Below are 13,983 nucleotides of genomic sequence, written 5' to 3'. Positions count from 1 at the left end.
CATCAGAATTAATGATAATTGAATATATAAAAAATACGGTTCTAACACCATACATATGATTACAGCTGATTGCGTTTATGTGTTACTGCATTGGTTTAAATGCAGATGTTATGATGTTATCTTGACACATCTATCCAGATTCAAAATAAGGATCCTAGGCAAGTGTTAAAAAGTCTTTGAATAAGAATTGTTATGCCCCCTTTCGAGGAAGAATAGGCATATTGTTTTGCTGTTGTCCGCCTGTTTCTCGGCCTGTCTGTCAGTCGTCTGTCAAATTTTTGCACGTATTGAAATGAAAGTTGGTACACAGATTTATCAGTATATCTAGACCAAGTTCAATATCGGGTATGATCGAGCTATGTTCGACAGAATTATGCCTCTTGGACTTTGAAAATTCCAATTATTTGCACCTTCCGTTCATTTTTTTTTTCACTTATCGTCTCTTTCAAACTACGAAAACTGTTTCAAAAATATGAGAAATCTGTAAATATTTTTATAGTTCATGTGCAGTAAAATTATTCATTCTGAAAAAATCCTAAAATTACGCCTAAAAATTGTAACTGTCGACCTAACGCAGAGACGCATTTTGATAAAACTACAAAAAAGAACCAGGCATTGGACAAATTTTGAATTAAATCTAATGCTGTTTCATGATCGTGTGGCCAGGAAAGGTTAGCGGAAGCCATGAAGTCACTTTTTAGTTTAATTTTGGTAATATTTCAGGGAGTTTAATGGTAGACGCTAGCCAAGTGGTATCCCATTCGAATGTTGTTAAATGTGGTAAATCAATATAAAAATGCCTTGTGACTCCCACCTTGTTCTGTAGAAAGGAAATTATGTATGAACGGATGACTTAACTGTTGTCACGAAAGTGAATATAAAGATACTTAAAATAACTGAAAATTATTGCATTTTTTACAATTAATTGATATTTATTTGAAGTTGTAAAATTATAATAGATACATAATTCATTGAATGATATTGAATCAGCATAGCACATTAAGTAGCTACCACTGTGTATCATCATAATGGCAGTAACGTAATAGCTGTTGATAGTTCTCGCGAGTGGAAGACAAGGACTTTTTTTCATACTATCAAACTAATTACAAAAAAGAAATCACAATAGCTTAGCTAAAAAACGTTACATATTGTAATTTAATACAGAAACACAATTCAAAAGAAATACTTAACTTTGCATCTACGGCTGCATGATAATATATAAAGATGCACCATGTCATGTGCACTCCGACTGTACTTAGCCCTTTTTTAAAGATGAAAGGATGAGCAAAAATCATAAAAATTGAGCAATTGCAAATTACGAATTCCAATGATATCTTAGAGCTAGATTCAGAGTGAGGTAACGAACCACCAGAACCCCTGCTCCCGTTAACTTCATTCGATAGCAATGTATTCGCACAATTTACCAAGAAATGAAAGCATATATGTGTCGATATACCTAAGATGTATAAATTGTCATTGCTTTATGTTAACATCTCTTTCTCGAGGTGACTAAAACTCATTGTAAAGTTTTATCTTTTGACCCAATATTTTGTAAAGTCGATATGGCAGATAGCAAAAAATCTGATTAATTACTAATAGGTGATTTAAATTATGTAAAATAACCTCAATACAATGCAAAAACATCTGAAAAGATAATGACAATGTATTTGATATTCTGATAATACGATAAAAAAGTGTTTAACTATTAACAACAATTTTGAAAGGTATATATTAGTTTTTACGATGTTGAAAAGTAGACCCAAATTCTGTCAGCATGACTAATTAAATAAAAAGATACACAAGTATTTATATTCTAATTCTTTCTTAAGACTTGAAACCAAAACTGTTTTATTTACAAAATTCTAGCTAAAAATAAGAGCAATTCTAGCTTATTAGGTTATTATTTACCAACTTAAAAATTCACTTAAGCATTAAAGAGCGATTGCCTTAAATCATGTTTACAAAAAACATATTTGATACTTATTAAAGATAACACATTATATAACAAACATTACTTACATTAAAACATTCGGAGACAAAATTAAAATTATTTTTTTTTTATCTATCTTTGAATATATTTAGTTATCATTTACTACGCTTTAAAATGCGTTAGTGCAAATAAATGTTTGTTTGTTTTTTTCCAACAAATGGACAACTATTTTAAAATATAAGGACAAGAAACACATTGATTTCTTATTCATAGCGGTATCTCAAGTTATGTAGATGATTGAAGTAAAACAATGGACCCCAATGAAAATGAAAAAAAAGACTATGATGCACCTATGTCTTTTAATGGTGCTCAATAAAAGGGTGCGTCATATCAGACATGGGAAAAATTAAAATCATTTGCCCACATCGTTTACATTGCATAAACCTTTAACTCAAATATTCATTAACTGCAATGTTGGAATTGTATCATCAAGACACTACACAGGGAAAAGTGGCTCGCATAATTTTCATGCGATTTCCTTTTCGCATGAAAATCATGCGCTAATCATGCGAAAATCAGATGAAAAGTTTCTCATGCAAATATCATGCGAATATGTTCGCATGATATTCGCATGAAAAATGTACAATTTTCATGCGAATAATTTTTCGTATGTTTTTCATGCGATTAGATATTTGTGTCATATTCATATAAAATTCATGCAAAATTCACATGAAAATTGCATGTTTTTCATATAAAAATTTAATTATGACAAATCAATTTATAACACTTTAAAAACATTCTTTCATTCATATGTTGACATATTAGTGTCTTTTTTTTTAAAACAAATTTGACATTAAGACAACTAAACAATTTCTACATGTGTTAGAATTAATACATGTATAAATAAAATTTAGAATAGAGTTTACATTTTATCACAATATAAATGTTTTCAAAACTTTTAAAGTCTTTGTTTATGTAAACATGTAAAACTTTGCCTTTACAATAGTCATTCACACCAACTGAGAGTTATGTCTCTCTTCTTAGAAGGTCAGTAAACATTAAGATTTTATTACATGTGTAATACTGTGCTGATTGCATTGGTCATTATTTACGATACATACTTTAAGTCTTATGTTTTTGAGATACAATTTATGAGTTTGCGTGTACCAAACCTGTTGAACACAGTAAGTGAATTACATAGGAAAATTTCCAGCTATATATTCAAACATAAAATTAATTATTTCTATGCTAGACAATGAAAATTCACTGAAAATTGTTAACACTGTGATACAAGTTTTCCATGATTCCAAGTGATATTGCACAGATGACATTATATTTCAAAAGAATCCAGGCCTTTGTGGTCTTAAGTTTCAGTGTGTACCAATGTTATTGGACTGATGTTGGTGTAATCACTCTGGTGTCTGTATCATGTGCCTTTATCTTCCTTCTTCTGTAGCATGTCTCTTTATCCCTCTCCATATTTAAATATCTTTGTCAACCTTGTGTATATGCAAGACAAAAAATATAATTCATAATAAAACATGCAAACAAATGTACATGTATTGAGTACATGTATAACAGCGTAAAAGCACAAGATTTTTACACTCAGATAAAATTTAAAAAAACAAAACAATCATAATGTACCTCTGTATTGAAATAACTTACAGTATGTTTTATTGATCAAAAGCAAATGAGATCAAGAGGTATGTCCAACCTATTTTATCAAATATATGTTAATCCATGTCTGATTTTATATACATGTAATTACAAACTTTAGAAATATTCAAAACGCAAGGCATAGGCATATTTCACCAAATAAATACTTACATGGTATCATCATATGGACAGTTTGTTGTGCATGATTTCCCAAGTGATATACATGTCTGTTATTGTTATAGCCATCATATATACAACATATACTGGAGAGGCATTGACCTATTCTTCTGTCTGTGTAACATTGCTTCGGATCTTAAAACAACCCTGTAGAAAAAAAAATAAAATGTTATGAACATTTTCAAACTGCATATATACTCCTATAAGTGGATTCACCGTGACAATATGCACAAAAATTATACATGTAGACCGGATCTAGGAGGGGTCAAGGGGATCCAGACCCCCTAAAAAACTCTTTAAATTTAAATTATAAAATTCATAAAAATATGGCTTACTCCCCCTCCCAACCTTGTTACTCAATAAATCACACCCCCCCCACCCCCCCCCCCCCCCGGTCCGAATTTTTCGCTTGAAATCAGATTGCATGCTTGCAACCGCATGTTTAAAATATATATCTGCAGATTTATTTCGTAATCATTACGGTTACACTGGCTGATTCTCCGAACGCCTACTGCCCAATTATCATTATTCAATTATACTTGGCAATTATGGGGCCTTCTAAAGGGGTACAGGTAAACTTTACCTGTGTTTCCTTGAATGAGAAATAATATAACAGTTTGTCATTTTTGTTAAATTTTGAATGTCTTTATAATTAAAATTGTTGCATAAATAAAAAGAGAACATTGAATCAATTTTAATATATTTATTTAATTTATTAGCACTACATGTAATTTAAAACAATAAAATAATGTTTTAAAATTGCATAACATTTTATATACAGTTTTCTTTTTATTTTGACACATAGCACTATTTTATAACAAACTCATAAAAACAGGGTTGTCTAAAACATAAATAACAATTCAAAATGACATTAAGTTTTAAAAAGTATAATTCATACCAGTATATATACAATATTTACACATATACTTGTATGGGCACGGAGTCTGTCATAATGTCCTTTCACTTTCACTGTCACTATGTCAATGTCCTAAATAAAGAAGTTCCGAAGCTGAATCTGCGTAGGTCATAAGGTCGATGATCCCGTCTTGGTATCGCTCCTTCAGGGTCTGCAGTCTCCTCTTGATGTTCGCGTACTTCTTTGTTTCTGGATCTGTAGAATTTCTTTGCCATTCTGGATGTCCTTGAAGATCTTGATGACAGTGTAGATGTTTGGGTGCGCGTGTAGGGCCATCCTCTTCAGCTTCCCGTGCCATGCTTTTAAGTTGTTATTGGTCCGTGGTCCATTGGTTCCAAAGTGATTCCAAATAAGTCTGTCACGCTTCATCGCGGTCTTCCAGGACCACACGTCTTCGATGCTGTCTAGAGGAACTAGGGGTAGGACGGCTGCTCTTCTTATCAGTTTCTTCACGTTCATTTATTTATTCACAGCTTGGACAAACTTGTTGAAGAAAGTGATTTTTTATCATAATTTTATCTCAGTCATAATTTAGATAATCATCATTTAAAATCTCTGATTTTAATTTATACCTTAAGAAATAATGTTTTATTCTTATTTTGTTAAGATGTAAGTTTAAAAATGAAGAAAGATATTTAATTTTAATTTTTTTTATTTAATGATTATTTTATTTCAGTGAAACATTTAGGTTATTAAAAAAAATATGGTATTTTTAATATAATGTTAGGTACATGCAGCCATTACCCGGTAGCACTATTTATTGCATCTTTTTTTGTCCCCCGTCGCAACGCGGTGCGGGGACATAGAAATGCCGTCCGTGTGTCCGTGCGTCCGTCCGTCACACTTTTTTGTAAGCGCTCTCATGCCTACAAATTTTGACGGATTTTCATTAAATTTATACCAAATGTTTTTACCACTATTACCTTGGTCAAGTTCGAAAATCAGCATTGGTCGATACTTTTTGTTGGAGTTATGAGACTTTGACCACAATAATGACTCTGTTTTATCCAAAAATTGACCTTGTAAGTGCTCTCATGCCTACAAATTTTGACGGATTTTCATTAAATTTTTACCAAATGTTTATACCACTATTACCTTGGTCAAGTTCGAAAATCAGCGTTGGTCGATGCTTTTTGTTGGAGTTACGGGACTTTGACCGCAATAAAGACTCCGTTTTATCCAAAAATTGACCTTGTAAGCGCTCTCATGCCTACAAATTTTGTCGGATTTTCATTAAATTTATACCAGATGTTTATACCACTAATACTTTGGTCAAGTTCGAAAATCAGCATTGGTCGATCCTTTTTGTTGGAGTTATGGGACTTTGACCACAGTAATGACTCCAGTTTATCCGAAAATTGGCCTTATAAGCGCTCTCATGCCTACAAATTTTGACGGATTTTCATTAAATTTATACTAAATGTTTATATCACTAATACCTTGGTCAAGTTCCTAAATCAGCCTTGGTCGATAGACTCGATACTAGTATACTGCTTGACCGGCGGGGGACCCAGGAATTCTATTCTTGTTAAATTAAAAATAAGACAATGTCGTCTACCTGTGAACGAAAGTATATACAGGTAAAGTCTACCTGTGTCCCAAAGTATATACAGGTAAAGTCTACCTGTGTCCCCTTAGAGGGCCCCATAATTGCCTTGACCAATTATTATTTTTAATTGAGGAGTAGGCGTTCGGAGAACACACCGTTACACTGTGTTCATTCATTCTTGTTTAAGAAATACACAATAGATAGAAATTTATCCGAAGCTCTTCGGAGAAAATTGACAGACCCTCTGTCAACCCGAATTTCCCCGTATATTGTATAGTTACATGTAAAGACCTGCATCTAAGTTCAATAATAACGGTAGATTTTTTAGTGTTTAAACACGTATCTGGAAACGTTAGTTAACATATAACATGTAAACATAGAATATGCACACACTTGATACATCGTAGTTCTAGGGTACCTGCATGTTGACGATCCGCTCCTCTCCTATCCAGGATCACGAACTTTTCAATCGCTGAGTAAATAATCGTACGATAGATCGGACACATCTTGATGATGTTGATGTAAAGTTTCTGCTGGCTTGCATCACTGATCAGCCAGTGCCGATGTACATAACTTTGCAGCTAGAGAAAATTCAGTTTGTCTGCATATGAGTTATCGCGGGAGATAACTCGAACGGGATTTCGGAAACGAATAAAATGTTTGCAAGGGCTTACAAAAAAGATGCACACCAATATGTAGCGCTTTAAATTATTAATGATAATTATTCTAATCATATCTAAATTACAAAATCTGATCTGATCTACTGATTTTTGGTATATTGCTCTATGTAAAATCAAACACCATCCTGACGGTTCTCAGTACCAAAAATTTACGCAATATGTGACGTCAGCGGGAACGAGACTCGAGTACAAAGTGAATGACAGAGGTAAGAAACATAGGCCTAAATGAAATTTTTATGTATTATCGGAAGATCTCTGCTTCCCGTTTTGATAAATAAAAACCATCATTCGAAATTTTTGCAAATTATTATAAAGAATTCGTTACAATTATTTATAACTGCATAATAAAGATGAAGTGTATTGTGATGATGAACAGAGCTGAGCAAACTTTGCTTATATCCTTAGCGTAATGTTATGGGCTTATGCAATAAAATATCTGATATCTTTTTCATTGAAGCATGACAAAAACATCCCTACACGGATATGGAGTTTGTACTATTTGGATGGAGGTGTGAACATGATGAGATGCCTGTTGGCTGTATAAAAGGTGAGGATAAATCAAAGTACTAAATATACTGAGATTCTATAGGCCTACTCGAGCCAATCCAAAGCCTGAAAATTGTTCATTACAAAGCTTGTTTTCTTCCAAAAGTCAAAAGAAGAGAAGAAAAGATCCTTCCATATTTTTCCAGAGTGTCTTTCCGCCATTAATAGCAGGTTCGTAATTGAGTAAGCACAGCAACTTACATGTACATGTAGTTTTGTTAAGAATTTGTATAGGAGATGTGAAAAATATTAAATAAGAAATCTATTAACGAGGCCGAGTCTAATTTTTTCTGCCCTAGATTTTTGGATGAAACTTTTTACATGAATTTCTACTGATATAATAATTATTTGAAGATTAAAAAATAAGACATTTACCACACCGTTTGTTTAGGGGGTCATCTCAAAGTTTGTTAATCTTTAACATAGGACCCTATGGGATTTTGCTCAAAATGTATCAATTTTGCACAATTTTTTACATTTTTTCAAAACTTCTGCCCTAGGGATTTCTTTTTCCGTTCTACATATTAAAGTTATTGCTAAAAGGCATCAAATGGTCAAATAAAAATAACCTTTTACCTCCTGGTTTGTTCCAGGGGTCTTATCAAAGTTGATTTTTGTATGCCCAATTTCCCAGATTCGTCAGATAATGGCTATTTTTTATTTGACAAAGGTGGAAAAGGTGATCTATATAGTATTATTAAAACATTCAGACATATTTAAGTAATACAAAATATATAACATCACATATTAAGGGTCATTGATATAAAATACATGGTACCTGTCTTGAAATATATGAATTAAGCTATATTTAGGCGGGTTAAGAAAACGTGACAGAGGGCTAGGCTTGCTGAACCCTCTTCACGTTTTCGACCCGAGCCCAAATATAACTTATTATTCGAGACATTTATGTTTTTTCCACAATATAACATTAATTTTACGCATCAAACGAGCTATTTTCAACAATTTCGCTGAATATCTGCAGTTGAAACTATCACGCCATGGCGTCAACCAAGCAAAAAGATGACGTCACAATACAAATGAAACGCTGCGCGAAAGCGTGCGTACTCGTTCTGTACTCGGCCTCGTTAATGAATATCAAGATTACAATAGCTGTATTACTTATATACTTAATTATATCTAGATATTTATAAGATCAAACAGGAATGAAATCATTTAATAATTATACAACAATAATATTTGCAGAGAACCTTAAGTTTGCAGATTTGCAAAGACTCTTTGGAAAAGATTTTAAAAGCATGACAACCAACAACATTCCGGAAGAATTCATGGATGCAGTGGTAAGTAATACTTCTACTTTTTAAGAATTGTATGATAATTTGGATCAATGTTTAACATTGAAGCTCATTTAAAAGATTCGGACAACAGGCTTGAGCGAAAAGTTTATGTGTTGATCACTATTGTCTGTCTTAATTCTGTCCCTGGACAGTCTACATCCCTCTGTAAAATTTTGACATTTTCTCCTTCTCTAGAACAGTTGAGCCAATTTTAATCAAACTTGACACAAAACATAATTAGGTGAAGGGGAATTCCAGTTTGTTAATATAACAATGAAAAGTCACACCTTCTTTTAGTGAAATTAGAATGCGTTGTTATTTTAAAAAAAAATCTTAAAAGCCTTTGGTCGGAATAGCTGAAACTTGTATGGAAGCATTTTGAGGTATTGTAGATTCGAATTTGTTCATATACATGTAATGGTTCCTAGGGTTGGGCCACAATAGAAATTGTTTTTGACATTTAGAAATATTTTCCTAAAAGATTGAAACAACAAAAGCGGCTTGATGATTATGTGAGGAAAAATTTGAAAATCCTCTTAAACAAAATGTAAAGTACTCTTCAAAGTTGTCCAAATGTTTTGTATTTGGCAGCATAAAGTAGATTTGATAAGTTATGGCTATTGATGCTCAGGTGAGCGATTTGGCTTATGTAATAAACTCACAAACTGAAAGCTTAAAATAACAATAAGGACATGGATCAGAGTGATAAAGTGAGAATCGTAGTATTCGGATATGACAAACATAAATTTATTGTATTTGATCAAATCTGCTTTAACGAGCATTTATCATGTTACCAACTGCATGTCATATATCAATTAATTTTGTTTTTATCTTCCAATATTAATAATTCACATTCAAAATAGATACCAGTATGCCATTCAGCAATAGGAAAATTTCATGAACACTGCATTATGTATATTTTCTTGTAGATTGATGAACTAACAAGCCTTTTCGAGAAGTGGAAGAAGAAGAAATTTGAATTATGTTCTTATCTAAATAAAGAAGATTTTCTTATGAAGATAATTGTCATTGTTTTCTGTTAATGTTAATTCTATATAAAGCAAATTAATTAGGACTTCAGTTTTCTTGTCAAAATATAACAGATTATATTCTCAAATTTAGATAAAAAGAGATCAAGATTTCAAGATTATTGAATTTAAAAGCTGCATAGTATTTTGTATGAAAATTGCATGATATTTGCATGATATTCGCATGAAACAACAGTGAAACATAAGATATACATTTTCGCATGAATATCGTGCGAAATTTTTATCATATGATATTCGCATGAAAATTATGTCAAAATCGCATGAAGTTTTCGCATGAAATTCATGCGTGTTACTTTTCGTCTCTTTCTCATGCGAAGAATTCGCATGAACTTCATGCGAATTTCATATGAGATTCATGCGAGCCACTTTTGCCTGTGTAGGGACTTTAAATGGGAAGAAATAATTTAATGATGAGCAAAACGAAACTATCATTATTCAAAAGCTTTACATTCCACTCCCGCAAAATAAGAACCCTTTTTCACAAAACGGTGAAAAAAAATACAGAAAAATATTGCATTGATGTATTTAAAATTTACAAATCAAATATCTATGACTGATTTGAAATGAGTTTCTTTTTTGTAATAGAAATGCATCGCCTTGGAATATATAATTGTATAACAGATATTAGCTTGAATTATTTATTGACATTAACATTTCTCGCTTTGTGTTCAATGTTTTTACTGTTTGAAAAATTCGATTTATTCATCATAGTATTTCAACATGATATCTAACAGTTCTAACATTTTAAAACATTTTAATTAAAAAAAAAACCTCATTTGTTTACGGACTTTCCTTGGAGTATTACATAATTTAGTAGACGTGCAATATTGAATTCAATTTTCAACAGGAAAAGAAAACACCAGCCAAAAGATCAGTAAGGGACAAGTCAATTCAATGAAACATATTGAAAACATCGATTATTTATATACAACAGTCGATATAAACGATGCAATTAAATGATGAGAGCAGAACTTCTTGGCACAGGCTTGTCAACAGAACTAACGTAAGACAGTACATGTACCTTTGATTCTTTGTGCATTCGTGTATCTAATGACAGATTGTGCAAAAGGTATGTAAGTTTTTTTGTTCGTATTTTTTTCTTTCCATTCATGTATTTCTTACAAACTGAAAATAGAAACGTGCCGTTCATGATATTAACACATCAGTGCAACCTTAAAAAATTGCATATGTAGAAAACATATATATTCACAAGAATGAACTGAAAAATAAAATTATAGGGACATGGTACATGTATATGTATTTATCAGAAAAAATCAGTCAAATAGATCTTCAAATTTAGATAGCCTAATCATTGATACTTTAAAATGAAGTTATGAATAAAATTTCTTACAATATTTAACTACAGATGGAGGCTCATCCTGCAGTGTATTTTCTTCTCCTTAGTCTAATAGGTATGTACATGTCAGCATTGTTACATTAGTGGAAGATAATTTGCAAGACAAACGATTTTGTCGTATGTCATGGCATTATTTTAACTAACAGATACGGTATACAGAGGAATGTTTGCTTCCATTTTATTATCATGCTTTATGCCTTTATGTAGAAGAATAGAAAAAAAACCAAAAACAGAAAGGGACGGGAGTGCAGAACTAACCCCACATACAGTGATACTGATGACTTAAAGTAGAAAACAATACACAGACTTTTTAGTGGGATATGCATTTTAAGTCAGACATATACACTATGCGTTTGGGCCAATTGTAAAACATAAATATGTGTAACAGTTTGCCTTTCTTGCATAGTTTGACATTAGAATACTTCACTTAAAGCTGCAAAATAACATGTTAGTTTCTTATATTGCAAAAATAGTTTATACCATCAGAAATATCACAACTCAATGTACCTTATGCAACGCTAGAAAAAAAACATGGAAAAACCTTTTTTATTTCCTTCGTTTCACGTTAGCTCTCGCGATATAGTTTTTTTTTTCTTAAATTCTATCATGACAAATCTTTGCTTAGGTCATACCTAAAATTCACCATTTATATTCTCAGTCAGTATTTGCAGTGATGTAAAACTGCATCGAGTTCGCTAAAGAAAAACATAATCCCAATCAGTCAACCGAATTGAATAGTCTGGAAACGTGACAAAGTGGCATTAATTTGCCTTTTAGTCATCTTTTATAGTTATTCCCATTACCACTCACCTACATTTAGGTTGATTGTATGATAGAGCTTAATGTTAATTGAAAGACATGGTAAGAAGGCTGAATGGCTACGCCATGTCATTCAAGTACCTTTGAGTTATTTCAGTCGAATTGCAGTTAAATGAATTAAAAAATCCGTTCCGATATAAAGACTTAATAAATCTACTCTTTGTTTTAGCCGCGCTAACGGAATCATCAAGAACTAAACCCCATGGGCAAAATAAAGCAGCGATCAATCCTTACAACTCATCAACGTTAAGTATTTTGTTATGTGATCAAGCATGTCATGATGATCAATTCTGCAATGGATATTCCGTTGACACTTTAACAAATGGCTGCTATTTAAGTAGATGCAACATGTTTTATGATGTTCCTTGTTCCACTTGCTCTGCTGGTAGTAAGATATATCCTACGACTAATCCGTATTGTCCAACGCCTGGTTCATCGACGGAGAAGACGACACAGAACAGCGAAAAGAATAGCACACTATCAACTGATAACAAAATGGAAGCATGGTGTCCTTGCATGTGCAAAAATGAATTTAAAACTATTGTGGTTTTGATGGAAAAGAGAAGAAAAAAGCTTTTGGTGGACAAGTCAAAACTTTCGGCTACTATTAGAAAGCGTACGTGTGCTACTGATAGAAGGACATCCTCCACGGTCATTGGCATGGTCAGTGTCATCATACTCATTGCTTGTGGATCGATGCTCATTGGCTCTGATGTCAGATCCGTATTGCATCTGTGTTATCGCAAATGTAACAAACTATTTTAGCAAGTTTCTTTACGCTAATATATACAACATGACGTCTCTATTTGTTTTTAGCTACATGCTTTTGTGGTAAATTTTTGCCCGGCTTCCGTCTTTCTGTGTGTCTATCAACTTTTTAGGAATCTTCTCAAGAAGACTTTTATCTAAACTTTGCACGATGCATAACTAGGTATGTGGGATTTAAGTTTGTAAAATAAAAGGCTAAACCCTCTTTTAAGGGGAGATGATTAAAACGTTTTCCTGGAAAAGCTAATAAAAGCTAATATAATTTTAATAAAAGCAAATTCAGATTGTGTCCGTTAAAATTCGTCAAAATCATAATCTTCAGCGTTTGGATGTGACAACATTTGGAGGTACAATTTAAAAATGGAAAACATTTCAAATAAATCACAGAAACACAAATGTTATAATATATGTTATAATATTTATGCAAGCAATTTTACATTGAAAAAAAAATTATTATTTTAGACTTTTAGACGTTTAAAAATTCTTGGGCATCACAAGAGGTTGAAAGTTTAATGTAGATTTATATACCATATATAAACAGTTGTTTAAATCTTCTTAAGAACTTCAATTCTTAATATGTGATCTTACTATAAAATCATTCTGTTACAGGGGGTTTAATGATAAAACTTAATATTATGAAGGGTTAGAATTTGATTTTTTCAAAAAGGGCATATTATACTACATTGTAAAGGTATTCGGTATTAAACTACATAAAGCTGATTTTATTATGTATATTGTTACTCAGGTGGGCGGCGTTGCCCCTGGGCCTCTTGTAGTTACATTTGTCAGTAATAAATCGTGCATTTAAAGCACTAACAAAAAGAAGTGAATATTATAAAGGTGATATCAATTGATTTCTTTAGCAAAAATTTAAATGTTAATGTTTTAATGGATTGCATAATTAAACTTTCTGCAAGTCGAACACCACCAGCAATAATTACTATCGTCATATTTGATTTATAAACTTATCTGTCGTCTGGCTTTAAAAATATAAAACTGTTTAAATATAGTAAAAGGAGATAAATGTTTTTGTCATTGTTATTGGGTAGGGTAGATAATCAAGTAACTTTAATAGTTTTTGGTTGATATTTTTAACCGTTACTCAAATACGTTTGCATGCCTGCTCAGTTTTGAAACGTTAAATGAGAAAGACTATTTTTTGATTTTAAATCATATCAGCAGCAGATCTTCCGTAAACGAAGATTTGTAAATATTTTATATTTTAGGAAATATAAGTGCAA

General features: G+C 32.0%; 3 long non-coding RNA genes across 4 annotated transcripts; 2 read left to right on the top strand and 1 right to left on the bottom strand.

The window, feature by feature from the left end:
• Nucleotides 1-2,428: 2,428 nt before the first annotated feature.
• LOC117687690 (uncharacterized) lies at nucleotides 2,429-6,784 on the bottom strand. Of its 2 annotated transcripts, none has more exons than XR_004600543.2 (3): nucleotides 6,647-6,784; nucleotides 3,758-3,910; nucleotides 2,429-3,429 (listed from the first exon to the last, which is right to left on the bottom strand). It is a non-coding gene; the product is annotated as an uncharacterized lncRNA (long non-coding RNA). The 2 variants fall into 2 exon arrangements; XR_010713632.1 differs by having other exon boundaries at nucleotides 6,622-6,759.
• A 233-nt stretch (nucleotides 6,785-7,017) lies between these two features.
• LOC105328614 (uncharacterized) lies at nucleotides 7,018-9,811 on the top strand. Its single transcript, XR_004600542.2, has 5 exons — nucleotides 7,018-7,114; nucleotides 7,366-7,455; nucleotides 7,561-7,625; nucleotides 8,658-8,752; nucleotides 9,679-9,811. It is a non-coding gene; the product is annotated as an uncharacterized lncRNA (long non-coding RNA).
• A 970-nt stretch (nucleotides 9,812-10,781) lies between these two features.
• On the top strand, nucleotides 10,782-13,755 carry LOC136273143 (uncharacterized). Its single transcript, XR_010711343.1, has 3 exons — nucleotides 10,782-10,867; nucleotides 11,165-11,210; nucleotides 12,144-13,755. It is a non-coding gene; the product is annotated as an uncharacterized lncRNA (long non-coding RNA).
• Nucleotides 13,756-13,983: the final 228 nt, after the last annotated feature.

The sequence above is a fragment of the Magallana gigas genome, chromosome 1 (assembly GCF_963853765.1).
Source record: "Magallana gigas chromosome 1, xbMagGiga1.1, whole genome shotgun sequence".
NCBI lineage: Eukaryota > Metazoa > Mollusca > Bivalvia > Ostreida > Ostreidae > Magallana > Magallana gigas.
The sequence above is the reverse complement of the archived record's forward strand: the minus strand, read 5'-3'. Positions and strand labels throughout refer to the sequence as shown.